We start from the raw sequence: 15,738 nt of genomic DNA on the forward strand, positions 1-15,738 counted from the left end.
AACCTCTCATAGTTAGCTCCACATCCCCCCCAACATCTTCACATGTCTGTCACTGGAGATGTTATTTAGGGTGATGGCTTGGTCCTTTTTGGGGAATTACTGTTTTCCTTGGTATCTTCCATGTATATAGGAAGTATACATGTTATTAAACTTCTGTTTTCCTATTATTGTATGTCTTTTTTTCTTTCTTTCTTTCTCTCATCTTCCTTCCTTCCTTCCTTCCTTCCTTCCTTCCTTCCTTCCTTCCTTCCTTCCCTCCTCTCTCTCTCTTTTTTATTACAGAGTCATCTCAACCAAGAATCCAGAATGGTAGAAGGAACATTATTTTTCCTCCCCTACAGTGTTTTGCTATATCAGACTTGATTCCAAAAAATATACTGTTTAACTTTTGAATATCCAAATCTGAGTACTTTTGTTGCTTTATTTATGTTATATATGATATTTATTAGATACTTAATATAATTTTGTATAATTTTACCATCTTATATATCATTATAAAATTTAGTGTCCCAGTTTATAATTCTCACAAGTAAAAAATGTTGAAAAACCTTTTGAAAAAGAAATAGTTCTTGGAAATTTATATAATAGAATTGAATCCCCCTCCCAGGTATATTTATAATGGACTTTAATCAGAACATTTTTTCTCAAATATTTCTCAGTATTTTACCTCATTTTCCTTGCACTCTGTGTTCACAATTAAATATATTTATCATATTTTTCTTGGAACAAGTTCATTTCCTGAAATCGTTCCTTATAAAGCAGACTTCCTATCTCCACATAAATCTCATAGTTGTCCATACTCTCGTAAGAATTTGAATCACTGTTCTCCATTAGAGTCTAAAATGGGACATAATATTTCAAACTTGACCTTATGAGGGCTTTGATTAATAGAAATACTATCTCTCCTGTTTTATTTATAATTCTTTTTTTTTTTAAGAGAGAGAGAAAGCATGGGGGTGGGAGCAGGGGTGTAGGAGCCAAGGGAGAGAGAGAGAGAATCTTAAGCAGCCTCCATGTTTAGTGTGGAGCCAGATGAGGCTCAATCCCAGAACCCTTGGATCATAACCTGAGCCAAAATCAAGAATCCAACACATAACTAAGAAACCCCACTGCCCCTATTTCTAATTTTTATACTTAGGTAAAATAGGAATCTGCAAGGTGTTCACATTGCTGACTTGCATAGAGGACTTGTCATGTTCTCCCCTCCACCAGAATCATTTTGATCTTTTTAAAATGCAAATTGAGCATCCTAACAACATGTTAATGAGGAAGCAAAGCAAGTGTTGGCAGTCCTCTTTCACAACACTGTAATGTATGAAAATGGAGTTTCCTTTTGGTAAGCAACTCCCTTGGTAAGCCTAAATCTCAACCTTCACTGAAGTTGATGTGGAAATCTATCAATTGGATGACCTCTTTAACATCTTTAACAAATTTATTATATTTGAAAACAATGATTGGGAGTACTCATTTGAATTTTTTTTCTCTCTTGCTGGAATTTCAGATTGTAAAATCTAACAGTAAAAATATTTTATCAGCTGATAAGTTTCTATAACAAGAGTCTAACTTAGAAAATTTCTTGTCAATACTGCTTCCAGTTACAAGTCCAAATTCTTTTTTATTATAGTAATAATTTTCTATCTCATTAGAAACCCATTAATTTCTATACACTCTTCCTTTTTATGACTCTCTAGCAATTCCTCAAAAAAAGTAATAAACTAATGATATGGAATACCATTATCAATTATTAGACATTTAACTGCTAAATTGACACAGTTGGAATCTACCATCATAATTTTGAAATGAAAAGTCTGGAATACAATTTGTTGCAAAGTTTGCTATTTTGTAACTGAGCTAACATGAGTTCCCTTTCTTGATGCAGATAGAAACTATACCAGATAAAGTTGTCCCAACAAAGGAAACTTTATTTTTAGCAAATAAGATCACAGGAATAACTTCCAAAGCTGTAACTCACCAGTTCTCATGAGTTCCGTTTGTTACGGAACCTGGTCTGGATCACCCAGTGGAAGAACCAAGCAGCACTTGGAGATCTTGGAAGGCAGAAGGTTTATTTTACACTGGCTGGCTCAGAGGAGATCACTCTCCAGAGGTCCGAGTCCTGAACATAAGTAGAGGGAATAATTATAGTCTGTTACTTCCGCATTCTGCATTAGTGGTAATTTGGAGCATGCTGCAAGCAGGGTGGAAAGAAGAACCCAGAAGGGGAGTCTTCCCTCTGGGACTGGAATTTCCCTATCAGTCCTGTCAGCCATCTTATAACAGATTTTTCCTTATCACTTTTATTTAGAGTTAGGATGAATATTTTAGATAGGGAGCCTTGTTATTGCATACACAGGAGGACATAAGGTTGCACATGCACCTTAAGGAAACATGCCTATACAAATATTGCAATTTATGTAAATGAGGCTTGTGCTCCACTCCTCACGGGGCAGAGAGTTTAGTATGATAACAAGGTAAAGGTAACTGCCCTTGCTCCATGGGTCACTCCATGGTCTATCTATGCAGGTGTGAGGTGGGAGTTAAGCTCAAACTGGTCTGGGTGGTCTAGGCTGGCCAGGGCTCCTTGTCAGAGTAAGTCTTATTGTTTGAGGGTTAGTTTTGGTTTCCATCACAGGATGCTGTAGACACCGGGTGGTTTGCCTAAGGTAACAGATAATCTGGAAAGAAGAGCTTAAGGAATAATGGAGGACAAAGGTCAGTGGGTACAAGCAGATGGGAAGTAAAAGGTCTTGGGATCTAGCTGGTGACAGTTTCAAATGAATTGTGTTCTTTGTTTCTTAGGTAAAAATATGTTCAACAAAAAAAATTGTAATGTGGATTTTTTTCTATTTTCTATTATTATCATTATTATTTAGAAGACTTGAAAGCTTTATTTAAATTGATTGCCCTAGGAAATTTTGAGAACATTCAGATTGTGGGTGTTAATTATTTTGACCAATAATGTCACCGTAAAATGAGAGTGCTTATGAAATATATAGATTCCACTATTAAGGAAAACAAAAACAATGCTGAATGGATGATAATATTTTTTAATGATGCTATCTCTGAGTATGAGGGCTGAGGAGTACTAAATTCTTCATATGCTATTTGTAAATGCTCATATTTTTGTTCACAATAGACAAATATAATTTGTAAATCCACTGTTGATATATTCATTTTATTTTATCTGTATCTCAAATCAAGAAAATAAAGCAGTTTTAGGTTTAATATATTGAGAACTCTTGATAAAGGATTCCAGTGGAGTTAGTAGTCATATTTAACAGGGAAATCGGTAAAGTCTTCTGTGGCAGAGGGCATTATTCTATTTAACAGTAGTGACCTGGATAAAATAAGGTAGAAAGAAACATACAGATTATCTTGCTCAGCCAACTTATTTCACAGATAAGAAAGTTGTTAGCTAAGACTTACAGAGGTTTAGTTTATCTGACAAAAGTTGTTTGGCTATTTATTGGCAGAAATACAACCAAAACCTAACTCTCTGGATTTCAATCCAGTATTCTGTTTATTATGTCCTGTTGGACTTCCATATAAAAAAATATATAACGTTAATTTTTTAAAACCCTCTAATAAATTTATTTAATATTTTGTTTATTATATTAAAATGAAAAAGTATAATCTCTGATTCTTAAAAAAGAAACCAAGTACACTTTCTGCATGTTTCTGCTCATGTGATATGTAGCAAGCCCTGCACAAGACACAAAAAATCAAGCCAGAGAGATACGTGAGGTTTATGCCATAAGTGGTTTTGTGAATTATACTAGGGAGATTAAAATTTTCCTGAAAATGATGAGGTGCCATTTTATGCAGAGGCATAATAAAGGCCGGTAAAAGCAAGAAAATTGGTGGAATTAACAATCAGAGAATTAACATGGACGTTTATAAGTAGTCATGTATGAATAACAAAGCAATGATGGTCAAACAGAAAAGAAAGGGTTCAAGAGATATTAAACAAATAAAATGCTACACTTTAATGAGTAAAGGAGAAAATGAGAAAGAAAAATCATCAAGAATGAATCACTGATGTCTGGCTTTAACTTGTACATAGTGGTATGTTTAGGAAGAGGGTAAATAAAGAAGAAGATTTAAGAATAATTGGAAACAAAAATAAGTTTCATTTTAGACATTGAGTTTGAGATGCCAATGAGTCATTCAAACGTTGGCATTCAAGATGTCAAAAGTCATTCAAACAAGTTAGTACAATTTACAAATATAGATCTAGAAAAATAAAGTTGTGGAAGCCATCAGCATATAAGTGGTAGCCGAAATTTTAGATGTAGATGAGGTTCTTAGGGTTTAGCCATAAATCAAGAATAACATAGGGGCGCCTGGGTGGCTCAGTCAGTTAAACATCTGCCTTCAGCTCAGGTCATGATCTCACTGGTCATGAGTTCGAACCCCGCTTTGGGCTCTGTGCTGACAGCTCAGAGCCTGGAGCCTGCTTCCAATCTGGTATCTCCCTCTGTCTCTGCCCCTCCCCCACTCCTGCTCTGTCTGTCTGTCTCTATCTTTCTCAAAAGTAAATAAACATTAAAGAAAAGAATAACATAAGGATAAAGCTGTGCTCTACATTTATTTTTAAGTATCAAGTGTTGAAAATGAAACTTGAAAATGAAAGTAATTGAAATAGGGATAAAAGCAAGGAGGCAGTGATGTGGGCATATTCCAAACAATATCTGGGCATATCGTATTCCTAGGTACAACTCAAAGCTCCTCGTTACTAATATATTTTCATTAGGGTTGGGGTAAGTTAAAGGGAAATGTTATTTTTCTGCAAAAAATATGGGCAGTCTCCTTTTTAGGATTTCTTTACTTTTTCTTTTGATTTCCCAGGAATATGGTCTTAGGGCCAAAATTCTATTTATAAGCCACAAGGGGTTGGAGTATATGATACCCACTTGAGCTCTAGACATTAAGGCAAACCAATCTCCATTCCCCATCCCGCCTCTGTCCTGGATAGCTTCCAGGACCATTGTTTTCTCAAAATGAGATTTCCAGACCAGTTGCATCTTAATTATCTGATCCAACTACTAATTTGCTGAATCAGAACGAGGTGAGTGGGTGGTGTCCTGGTAAACTGCATTGAAAACAAGTACACTTTTTGATTGTTTGATTTCATAAAGTTCATAACAATTGATTTAAGTATGAATTGTAAACATGGGCCTAAGGTCTCAGGGTCATGAAATCCATGGTCTAACCCTTCCCTATTCAATATGGTAGCTAGTGGCCACTATCTAATGTAACTATTGAGTACTAAACTATGTCTAGTGTGTGAAGAGCAGAATTTATAATTTTGTATAATTATAATGAACTATTTTTTCTTTATTCTTAAAGTATAGCTGACATATATTAGCATCAGTGATTCAACATTTATATAAATTATAAAATGTTCACAAAATCATTAAATTTGAAAACTAATATAACATAAAACTTTTAGATGTGTTTTATAAAACCTAAATACAGATTAATCATTTTTGATAAAATATAGTACCCAAATTGATATATGCTATGTGTGAATACACAATGGATCTTGAAGTTTTGGTACTAAAACTGTATATATATTATATATAAAATATATATAATCATTAATAATATTTATATTGATTACATATTGAAATGACAAGGTTTTGAAGATTTGGGGTAAAATAAAATATAAATACATACTATATGTAATATAATAGACTAATACTAAACATATTTTTTAAGACTTTTTTTAATGTTTATTTATTTTTGAGAGAGAGACAGAGTGTGAGTGGGGAGGGTCAGAGAGAGCTGGAGACACAGAATCAGAAGCAGGCTCCAGGCTTCTGAGCTGTTAACACAGAGCCTGACATGGGGCTCAAACTCACAAACTGTGAGTTCACGACCTGAGCCGAAGTGGCTTGCTTAACCGAGTCACCCATGAACCCCACTAATACTAAATATATGATATATATTTACTATTATAATCAGATTAGATTAATTTATATAATATATAATATGCTTTATGAACATATGTAGCAAATAACATGAATATATAAGTGAAATATGTTGTTAAAATTAATTTTCCTTTCTTTTTGCTACTTTTAAAATAACATATGTGGCTTGAATTTTATTTCTACTGAACAGCATTTGTCTAAACAAAGGTATGTCACATGTTAGTCTTCCATAGCTGCATAACAAATTATGAGAAACATAGTGCTTAAAACAAAGCACATTTATTATGTCTCATTTTCTATGGGTAAAGAATCTAGGCACAGATTAGCTGTGTCCTTTGCTCAAAGTGTCACGATCCTGGTGATATTCCCATCTGGAGGCTTGACTGAAGAAGAATCCCCTTCCAAACTCATCCCAGTTGTTATCAGAATTTATTTCCTTGTGGCAGGAAGACTGTAAGTTCCTATAGGCGATCCAAAGTTCTTTGTCATGGATGCTGCTTGATACGCAGTTAACAACCTGTCTTCTTGCTTCTTCAGAGGCAGTAGAGAGAAAGACTAGTTTCAGTAAGATGGAGATTCACATAACATGATCAAAGGAATGACATCCTATCACTTTTAGCATAAAATGTAACCTAATCTGGGGTGCTTGCATCGCTCATTTTGTTAAGTGTCAGACTCTTGATTTCGGCTCAGGTCATGGTCTCAGGATCTTGATCTTGGGCTTCTGGCTGCGTGTGGAGCCTGCTTGGGACTCTCTCTGTGCCCTTCCCCTGCTTGTGCTCTCTCTCTTTCTCTTAAAAAATAAAATATAAATTAAAATAATAAAATAAAATAAAATAAAATAAAATAAAATAAAATAAAATAAAATAAAATAAAAATAAAAATGTAGTTTCATCATAGGAGAGGATTCCATTGCCATCCATATTCTATGGCTTAGGAACAAGTCATAGAACCCAATTACGCTCAGTAAGAGTTATAAGAGTCACTCTTGTTACTATGTTGTCACGATATTAATTATATTTAACTTTATCAGTCCGTTGAAACAACTTGACATTACACATAGTCATGAATGGAAATCAATAAATACTAAATATACAGAGAAAAAAATAAAGTTATTTGTGGCTATTTCACTGGTTGTGGGTAAGCAGCATTCTCAGGAGCTTCCTGGGTGTAATTTAAACATGGAGAACGTGGAGGGGAGGGAGAGATCAAAGAAAGAGGCAGACCACTCTAAGTTGGTAGGTGGCAGTTTTAATAAGCAAATTAAACTTACGTATGAAACTTTCCTGGGCATCAAATGGAACCCTGCTTATGCTTGGCAAATATTAAGATTTTATAAAGACGTCAACTGGGTTCAGTCATGTACATTGTGTAGGCATTCTCAACACCATATCGCCATCTCTAAGCTATGTCCTTGGAGCAGTCCTTTGGGAGGAGGAAAAGCAAGGGCACCACAGTCCAAGGACAGGGGAGGGGATGAGGTGCTGGTCCAGCTCACAGGTCAACTGGTGGTCACATCTATTTAATTATATTTCCCAACACTTGCTCATAAAATGACATTCCCTGATAAAGACCATAAGGTAAATATGAATATGTAAGAGGCTCTGAACTTAAAATAATATTGCTATTGACAGAAAACTAAAGGCCATGTCTCTTTGGCAAAACTAAGTCCTCAAATAATGGATATATTTAAATTGTATTGCTACTCACTTTAACTCAGCTTTTAGCTACTCTAAACTTACTGTAACAAAACCCTAAGGAAATTTTGTAGAAATATTAATTTTGATATAAAGAAGCCATCTATGTCTTTAACCCCCTTTTGCTGATAGCTATTTTGTGCTATCCTAAGAGCAAAATTATATTGTTATAAAAGAACCATACGTAATGAACAGAATGATTTTACATGTAAACAAATATGATTGCTTAGGAAAGGTGAACGCATACTCTTACTGCCTGAAGTTATATTATGGTATACTATAGTATAGTTACTGTATATTATAATTTTATTTTTTGTTGTTATATCACATTATATTATAATGCAAGCACACCTTGGAGGTATTGTGGGTTCAGTTCCAGCTCACTGAAATAAAGCATATCACAATAAAGTGAGTCAAATGATTTTTTTTGTTACCCAATGCATATAGAAGTTATGTTTATCCTATACTGTATTCTATTAAGTGTGCAAAAGCATTATGTCTAAAAAAATGCACGCACCCTTATTTTAAAAATACTTTATTACTAAGAAATGCTAACTATCATCTAAGATTTTAGGGAGTCATAATCACCGATTACAGATCATCATAACAAATATAATAATAATAATAATAATAAAATGTGACATATTGTGAGAATTACCAAAAGGTGACACAGAGACTTGAAGTGAGCAGATGCTGCTGGAAAAATGGTGCCTATAGACTTGTTTCATGCAGGATTGCTACAAACTTTCAACTATTAAAAAAAATGCAGTATCTGCAAAATATACTAAAGTGCAATAAAAGGAGGTATGGCTCTATAGGTTTACTGTTTCCTTTATTTCCGTGTAACTAACCATCCTCAAATTAAGTGGCATAAAATAATTATTTTATTACTTTTTATAATCTAGTTCGTCAGGAATCGGAGCAGGGATTGATTGGGTGGTTATGCTTTACATCTTATTAGCTGGGGGTGTTCCATTAGCTGCATTCGGCTAGTGACTGAGCTGGACTGGAGCATCGTGGATAGCTTTACTTTTATGTATGGTGTTTCAGTATTCCTCGATATGGCCTTTCCATGCGACCAGCTTGGGCTTCCTCAAGTGCCAAGCTCTCGGGGCAGTTCGACTTCTTATATGACAACCGGATTCGTAAGTGCAAATGGGGATCTAAAGTTCTTGAGGAGGAGACCTGGAATAGATACCTTATCATTGTTGCTGCATTCTGTTGGTCAAAGGAGTCAAAGGTTACCTCAAGTTCATGTACTTCAATCTTACTAGAAAGCCAAAAACTAAAACCCTGAATGATTTGATTTCTGCCTAACTACCACATCCTCTTCTGTCTTCTTGACGACTGGACTCTAGAATCTATCTATCTATCTATCTATCTATCTATCTATATAAAACACTTACAGCAAGATTACTATCAAACTACACTCGTTGGGTCAGAGACCTGTGGTGTTAGCGAAAGACCTGCTCCTCACAAAGCATATGCTTACACTCGTGAGTTCATTGGCCAGCCAGTGGCATCAACTCCAGGCTCTAACAGCGTGCAGTGAAATTGGTATCTTTTTATTGCTTTTCCGAGACAAAATTTTTGTTCTATTAGACCTTCATGCCTGCTTCCTTTGGCTTAGATTATTCCCATGTGACAGACATAAAGTTTGCTGTTTCTTACTCTTTCAAAGCCCAGCACAAATGTCATCTATAAAATATCATCTTTAGCCACCTTATTTTTATACTTATTCCATTCAGTTCTTGATTACATTTATTTATAATTTTCTTCACTATCTATAATTATGCACATACATACACACAGAAATATATTTTTGTTATTTATCCAATTTTCTTGTTCATTATCTATCTGTTCAATCAGAATATAAATTCTACAAGGGAATGGCAATTACTATTCTATTAATTTTTGTTTACCACATAAGTAGCATTGTTGCGGCAAATGATATTTGCTTAATAAATTCTTGTTGCAGGAAGAAATGATAAGAAAAAATCTTAATAAGTTCATGTTAAAGAAAAAAGGGGGGCCTCTGGGTGGCTCAGTCATTTGAGCACCAGACTCTGATTTCTGCTCAGGTCATGATCCCGGGGTCATGGGTTCAAGCCCCATGTCAGACCTTTGTCCTGAGCATGAAGCTTGCTTAAGATTCTCTCTGTCTCTGTTTCTCTCTTTCTCTCTCTGCCCCTCTACCCTGCTTGTACATGTGCTCTCTCTAGAATAAAATTTAGAAAAGGAAAAAAAAAAAAAAGAAAAGAGATTATGAAACTGAAAGAGTGGAATAAACATTGCACACACGCATGCGAGCGCGCGCGCGCGCGCGTGTGTGTGTGTGTGTGTGTGTGTATGTGTGTAGAGACACTCTGGAAGAAAATTCACTAGAACATTATTCTCACTTTTTATCTTTAGATGCTGGTATTATTGGTGAAATTTTTTATTTCTATATTTTGTGTTTAAAAAACTAAATATAGATACTTATATAAAATGTGTTATGCGACAGCAATTTAAAAAGCAATTAAAATTTAGGGGCGCCCGGATGGCTCAGTCAGGTTAAGCCTCTGACTTTGGCTTAGGTCATGATCTCACGGTTTGTGAGTTCAAGCCCCACATTGGGCTCTGTGCTGACATCTCTGTCTCCCTCTCTCTCTGCCACTCCCCCACTCATGTTTTCTCTCTCTCTCTCTCTTACAAATAAATAAATAAACATTTTAACATATAAAAATAATTAAAATTTAATATTTTTGTTATTAAATAATTTTTATAATAAGATTAGAATTTTGGTCTCATTTTACTCTCATACTTTCAGTGTTTTTTTGTGCCAGATGAGTCTGAATTGTAAATTCCCCTGGGTTATTTTCACTTAAGCCTTCTATTTTTCTATAAAGCATACAAGTAACTCATGCTATGGTTTTATGTAAATTAACGCTAATTAGGTTTGATCAATATATTAGTTTTCTTTGGGGATGCTTTCAAGTAATTGAATAAACCTTAGGGAAAATTAATACCCATGTTGCCCTTGGCATAACACTTTCTCCTTTTGCTATTTAGTAGAAATGGATCACGTAAATGTTAAATTTGTGCTGTTCTGCTGACAGTGAAACTTAACGAAAGCCCCCATGCTATTAAGCTAAAGTTAAAAGAGTAGAGCTAAAGAAATTTCTCTATTGTAAGAGAAATGTGAGCTTTGCAGAAAGTAAATTGGCTAGGAGAAATTCAATGAGGTGCCATCTAAAATGAGTAGATAAAGTAAAGAGAGTGCTTTGTAGAACCTGTGAGAAAGCAATTTAGATATTCCTGGTGATAGCTCAGATGCCTGGATGCCTAGAAGCAATCTAAATCTGCAACTACTTGGAGGATATTGAACAGGAACAGTCTGTCTTGTATCATTTTTGTGTTTATCTTTGCCTGTTGATCTGCCATCACTGTTAACCATTCATTATTTATTGTATCATTTCATTAAAAAGGGTAGGAAAACAAAGACTTAAAACTCCAAAGCCCAAAGTCGTTTCCATGCACAAGAAGTTTCTCTGTATGTCTGGTATTCATGAGCAAGGCTTCATCTGCCGTTCTGTTCCAAATGGGACTGAAAACATTTTAATTCAATTACTTTCAAGCCTTATTCATATATGTTTTGACATTAAGTATGTCTCGACTGTCCAAATAATTACATCTCTACATTTAAATAAGTTTTTGGTATATTATTGATGTTTTGGTTTATACATACAAGGTCTACATATACTTATGTACATTCTTATTACGTATGAACACAGAAATCCTCCTCCTCATTATTTATTATTTACTATCAACAAAAAATCTATTAAACCATCATATGAATTATCTGATTTAATCCTTACAAATACCTAATGAGTTGGAAACTATCAAACTCCTTTTTAAAGTGAGGAAGTGAGACTCAAAGAACACTGAACCTGTCCCTGCTTTGAACAAGCAATGCACAAAGCTGGTATTTGAAACCAATTCTCCTTAGCCTGAAAGCCCAATGAGTTAATAATTTAAATGTTAAAAATAAAATCATAAATGTATTAGAAAATAGATAAATATGTTTCAAATGTGGGGGGTTAAAATGGCTTTCTAAAACATGAGACATTGGATTTAACAACAAAAGTAATTTTAAATGATTGGCAAAAAAAAACAAAACAAAACAATAAAATTAGTGTCATATGTAACAAATAATATATTTAATGTATAGGAGACCAGTGTTATAAAAAAATCACTCAATAGGAACAGGGATAGAGATATATAAAAGAAATTTGCAAAAGATGAAATACAAATGAAGCATCAATCTATAAAAGGATATTGAACTACCTAGTAATTAAAATCATAAGCTGCTTTAAAATTTAAAAATTATTTTTTAACTATGAGATGGACAAACATCTGAGAAAGATACGGAGACCAAATGTTTATTCAACGTTTATTTATTTTTGGGACAGAGAGAGACAGAGCATGAACGGGGCAGGGGCAGAGAGAGAGGGAGACACAGAATCGGAAACAGGCTCCAGGCTCTGAGCCATCAGCCCAGAGCCTGACGCGGGGCTCGAACTCACCGACCGCGAGATCGTGACCTGGCTGAAGTCGGACGCTTAACCGACTGCGCCACCCAGGCGCCCCCCAAATGTTTATTAAAAACATAAGTTTGCTTTCAAAAAATTGAGAAAGAAGTTCAAGCTTTAAAGCTTTAAAGCACTTGCCTTCAAATTAAAAAGAAAACAATATTGAAAAAAAATTTGTCAAACACCACAATTATCAAACATACTGAGTTTACACTTAGCTTGTTTAACGGAAAAAAAAAAAAAAACCCACCAACTTTCTCACATTGTCATCATCATATCCACAAAGTCTTTTCTTCAGATAAGAGCTGTGCAAAAATCCAGGATAGAGTTTTTCCATTAGTGAACTAACAATTTATGGAAAATACCTGGGATCTTATTGAGTTTGGAGCCTACAAGTAAACAGAGTGACCCCGTTTTTTATAGTTTATCTCTCAGTGCAAAGTGTTTTGCTTCCTTTTGTTTTCTGGCTGAGAAACATAATGTTCATGCTTACTCGTAATAGATTCAAGACCGTGTCTACGTTGTTTCCACAATCTAAACAATTGAAACAGGCTCGTGTTGTAAAAGATGTAGGAAAATGGGCAAAATCATTCACAGCTAGTAAGAATAAACCAGCACACTCTTCCCAGATTAAAAAAATATATACACATTCAAAGTAGGAATGCCTTTTAACCTAGAAATTTCCTTCCAGAAATATGTAATAAGGAAATATTTGAACAAAAAAAACCCACAATTCATACATCAAGATAATTTTATTGACATTGTCTACACTATCTAAATACTGGATATAACTTCTATATGCCACTCTTAAAGACAGGGCTTAAGTACATTTTGGTATATCTTTTAAACGGAACACAATTGGGGCACCTGGGTGGCTCAGTCGGTTAAGCGTCCGACTTCAGCTTAGGTCACTATCTCACAGACCGTGAGTTCGAGCCCCGCGTCGTCGGGCTCTGGGCTGATGGCTCAGAGTCTGGAGCCTGCTTCCGGTTCTGTGTCTCCCTCTCTGTCTGACCCTCCCCCGTTCATGCTCTGTCTCTCTCTGTCTCAAAAATAAACGTAAATAAATAAATAAATAAATGGAACACAATTTACTGATTCAAAATTATAACTTCAATATCCTCACTAGGAAAAATATATAAGATCATCAAGACATGTTGATCATAGTTTTAAAAACCTTTATATATTGATATAGATATGAAAGCCTATATACCAAATGGTAGTAACCAAATTAACACTGGATAATCTTTTTGGGACATTTTATATTAAATATTTAGTTCTTAAACATATACGAATGAAATAATCAATCCCAAATATTTATTAGAAGTGTGACAATAAGGGCGCCTGGGTGGCTCAGTCAATTAACCATCGACTTTTGGTCAGCTCAGGTCATGATTTTGCAGTTCATGGGTTCAAGCCCAGCATGGGGCTCTGTGCCTATAGTGCGGAGCCTGCTTGGGATTCTCTCTTTCCTCCTCTCTCTGTCCCTACTCTGCTTGCTCTCTCTCTCTCTCGAAATAAATAAATAAAAACTTTAAAAAAAAGTGTGACAATAGATTGAAATAACACAAGATTAGAGGATCTAATCTTGCTAAAATTTAAGCTAAAATTTGATTCCCAAGGTATAAGTAATGAAATCTATAATTTCCAAGTATTCTTTATTTTATTGAAATTGTTGTGTGAAAATTTCAGACTTAATATGAAAATATCCTTTAAAGGTTAAATAATCTTTGTCAAAATTACTTCTTTTGAAAATAAAATGTTAACACTTCAAATTTTTTCTTATGCTCCATAAAAGATGCTGTTCTGCTTCTTGTCAGTCTGATAAGAATAAGAATAAGAATAAGAATAAGAATAAGAGTTTTTTTTTTAAGCACTAGTTTCTTTTTATGCTTAAAGAGAAAATAGTGAATTGGCATGCAAAAAAATGTAGGTTTTTAATAAACAAAATCCTACATTTAACATCAGAAGTAGGAAAACTGAAGCTAAAATCCCTAATAGGACTTGATAGAGCAATATTTTATTACAGCAGAAACATCTATATTACATCATGAGGACAAGTTCTTCTAATAGTCTCTCAAGAATAATCATATCCCTTCACTTGGTTCTAACTACAAATTCCTTCCCCTTCAGCTGTCCAGATATCTTTTTTGTTGCTTACATTCACTTAACCTACCTGGGCAATTAAATGCATTGTGCCAAAATATCAAAAATGAAACACATTTTTAAATAAAAATGTGAAAGTATTTTTATCCTTTTATTTTCTGTATTATGTTCCTAAAATCATCTATACCCTCCAAAGAATCTATACTTTTTTCTGAACATAGTTAGCAATGGGTAGCTAAGATTAATATGTTTTCTGATTTATAGCTCTCCAAATATGCTGTTTTGCCTGTATTTTCCAAAATAGTTAATGCTGATATAAAACATCTAGCTGTCCAAACTAGAAATACTAGATTGCCCCATGATACAAGTCTAATTCATTCCCCCAGGAGATCATAAAAATATTTCCCATTGGGTTTCCTTTTATTTCAACTGTCATGTCATTAGCTGAGACCCTCTTCACTCCATACTGAAATTTTATAATAACATCATAACCCTATATGCATATATATATATATATATATATACACTTCCATATTTGCTTTTCAAGTATGTAAATCAATATCATCACTTCCCTATTTAGAAACCCCTTTTATTCCCAGTTGAAAGTGAAATACTTCCCTGTTTTATATATATATAGATAGATAGATATAGATATAGATATAGATATTTATATATATAATAAAGTATAGTTGACACACAATGTTACATTAGGTTCAGGTGTACAACATAGTGATTCAACAAGTTTATATGTTACACTATGCTATTTTTTAATCAAACATTTAGTATTTTTATTTGTAAGTCAATAAATAATATATGTATACTAAACCTAAAAGTTTAGACAATTTAATGGATAGGCATGGTAAATGAAACTATCTGCAGATTTGAATGTTTTCTAAGTAGCATAATCACTGCATTCCATACCCTGAATGTACATAACTTACATTTAATGTACTTATATTTTTAAAAATCAGATATGTCTCTAAATTTTAAGAAAGTGGGGATCACTTAAAATATGAGTAGGGGGGTTAAGGATGACCTACATATAGAATTCAAATTACATTAAAACCCAAATAGACATTATAAACAGAAGTGAAATTTTTCTAAAAGGAAGTATTTACTATTCCCATTCCCAAAGTAAGTAAATTATACTACAGAGAAGAGATAAATCAACATGTACGAAGATACTTTCTCACTTTGATATGTGTAAAAAAAAATTCATGTTGTCTAAATTTTTAGGGTTATATAGTTAGAAATATAGAATTCTACTTTTATAGACATGTCCACTACGGGAAATAAGTTAGCACAATCATTTAATTGGTTTTCTACATATTGGACAGTGTAGCTAAATTTGTCACCATACTAGGCTATTACAGTACTATTGACTATATTCCCTCTCCCAAATCTTTTATTATCCCTTGACTAATTTATTAT

At 34.0% G+C, this 15,738-nt stretch overlaps 1 non-coding gene across 1 annotated transcript; it reads right to left on the reverse strand.

The window, feature by feature from the left end:
- Positions 1–9,030: 9,030 nt before the first annotated feature.
- On the reverse strand, positions 9,031–9,180 carry LOC111560347. Its single transcript, XR_002742092.1, has one exon. It is a non-coding gene; the product is annotated as a small nucleolar RNA SNORA62/SNORA6 family (small nucleolar RNA).
- Positions 9,181–15,738: the final 6,558 nt, after the last annotated feature.

The sequence above is a fragment of the Felis catus genome, chromosome B1 (genome assembly GCF_018350175.1).
Source record: "Felis catus isolate Fca126 chromosome B1, F.catus_Fca126_mat1.0, whole genome shotgun sequence".
NCBI lineage: Eukaryota > Metazoa > Chordata > Mammalia > Carnivora > Felidae > Felis > Felis catus.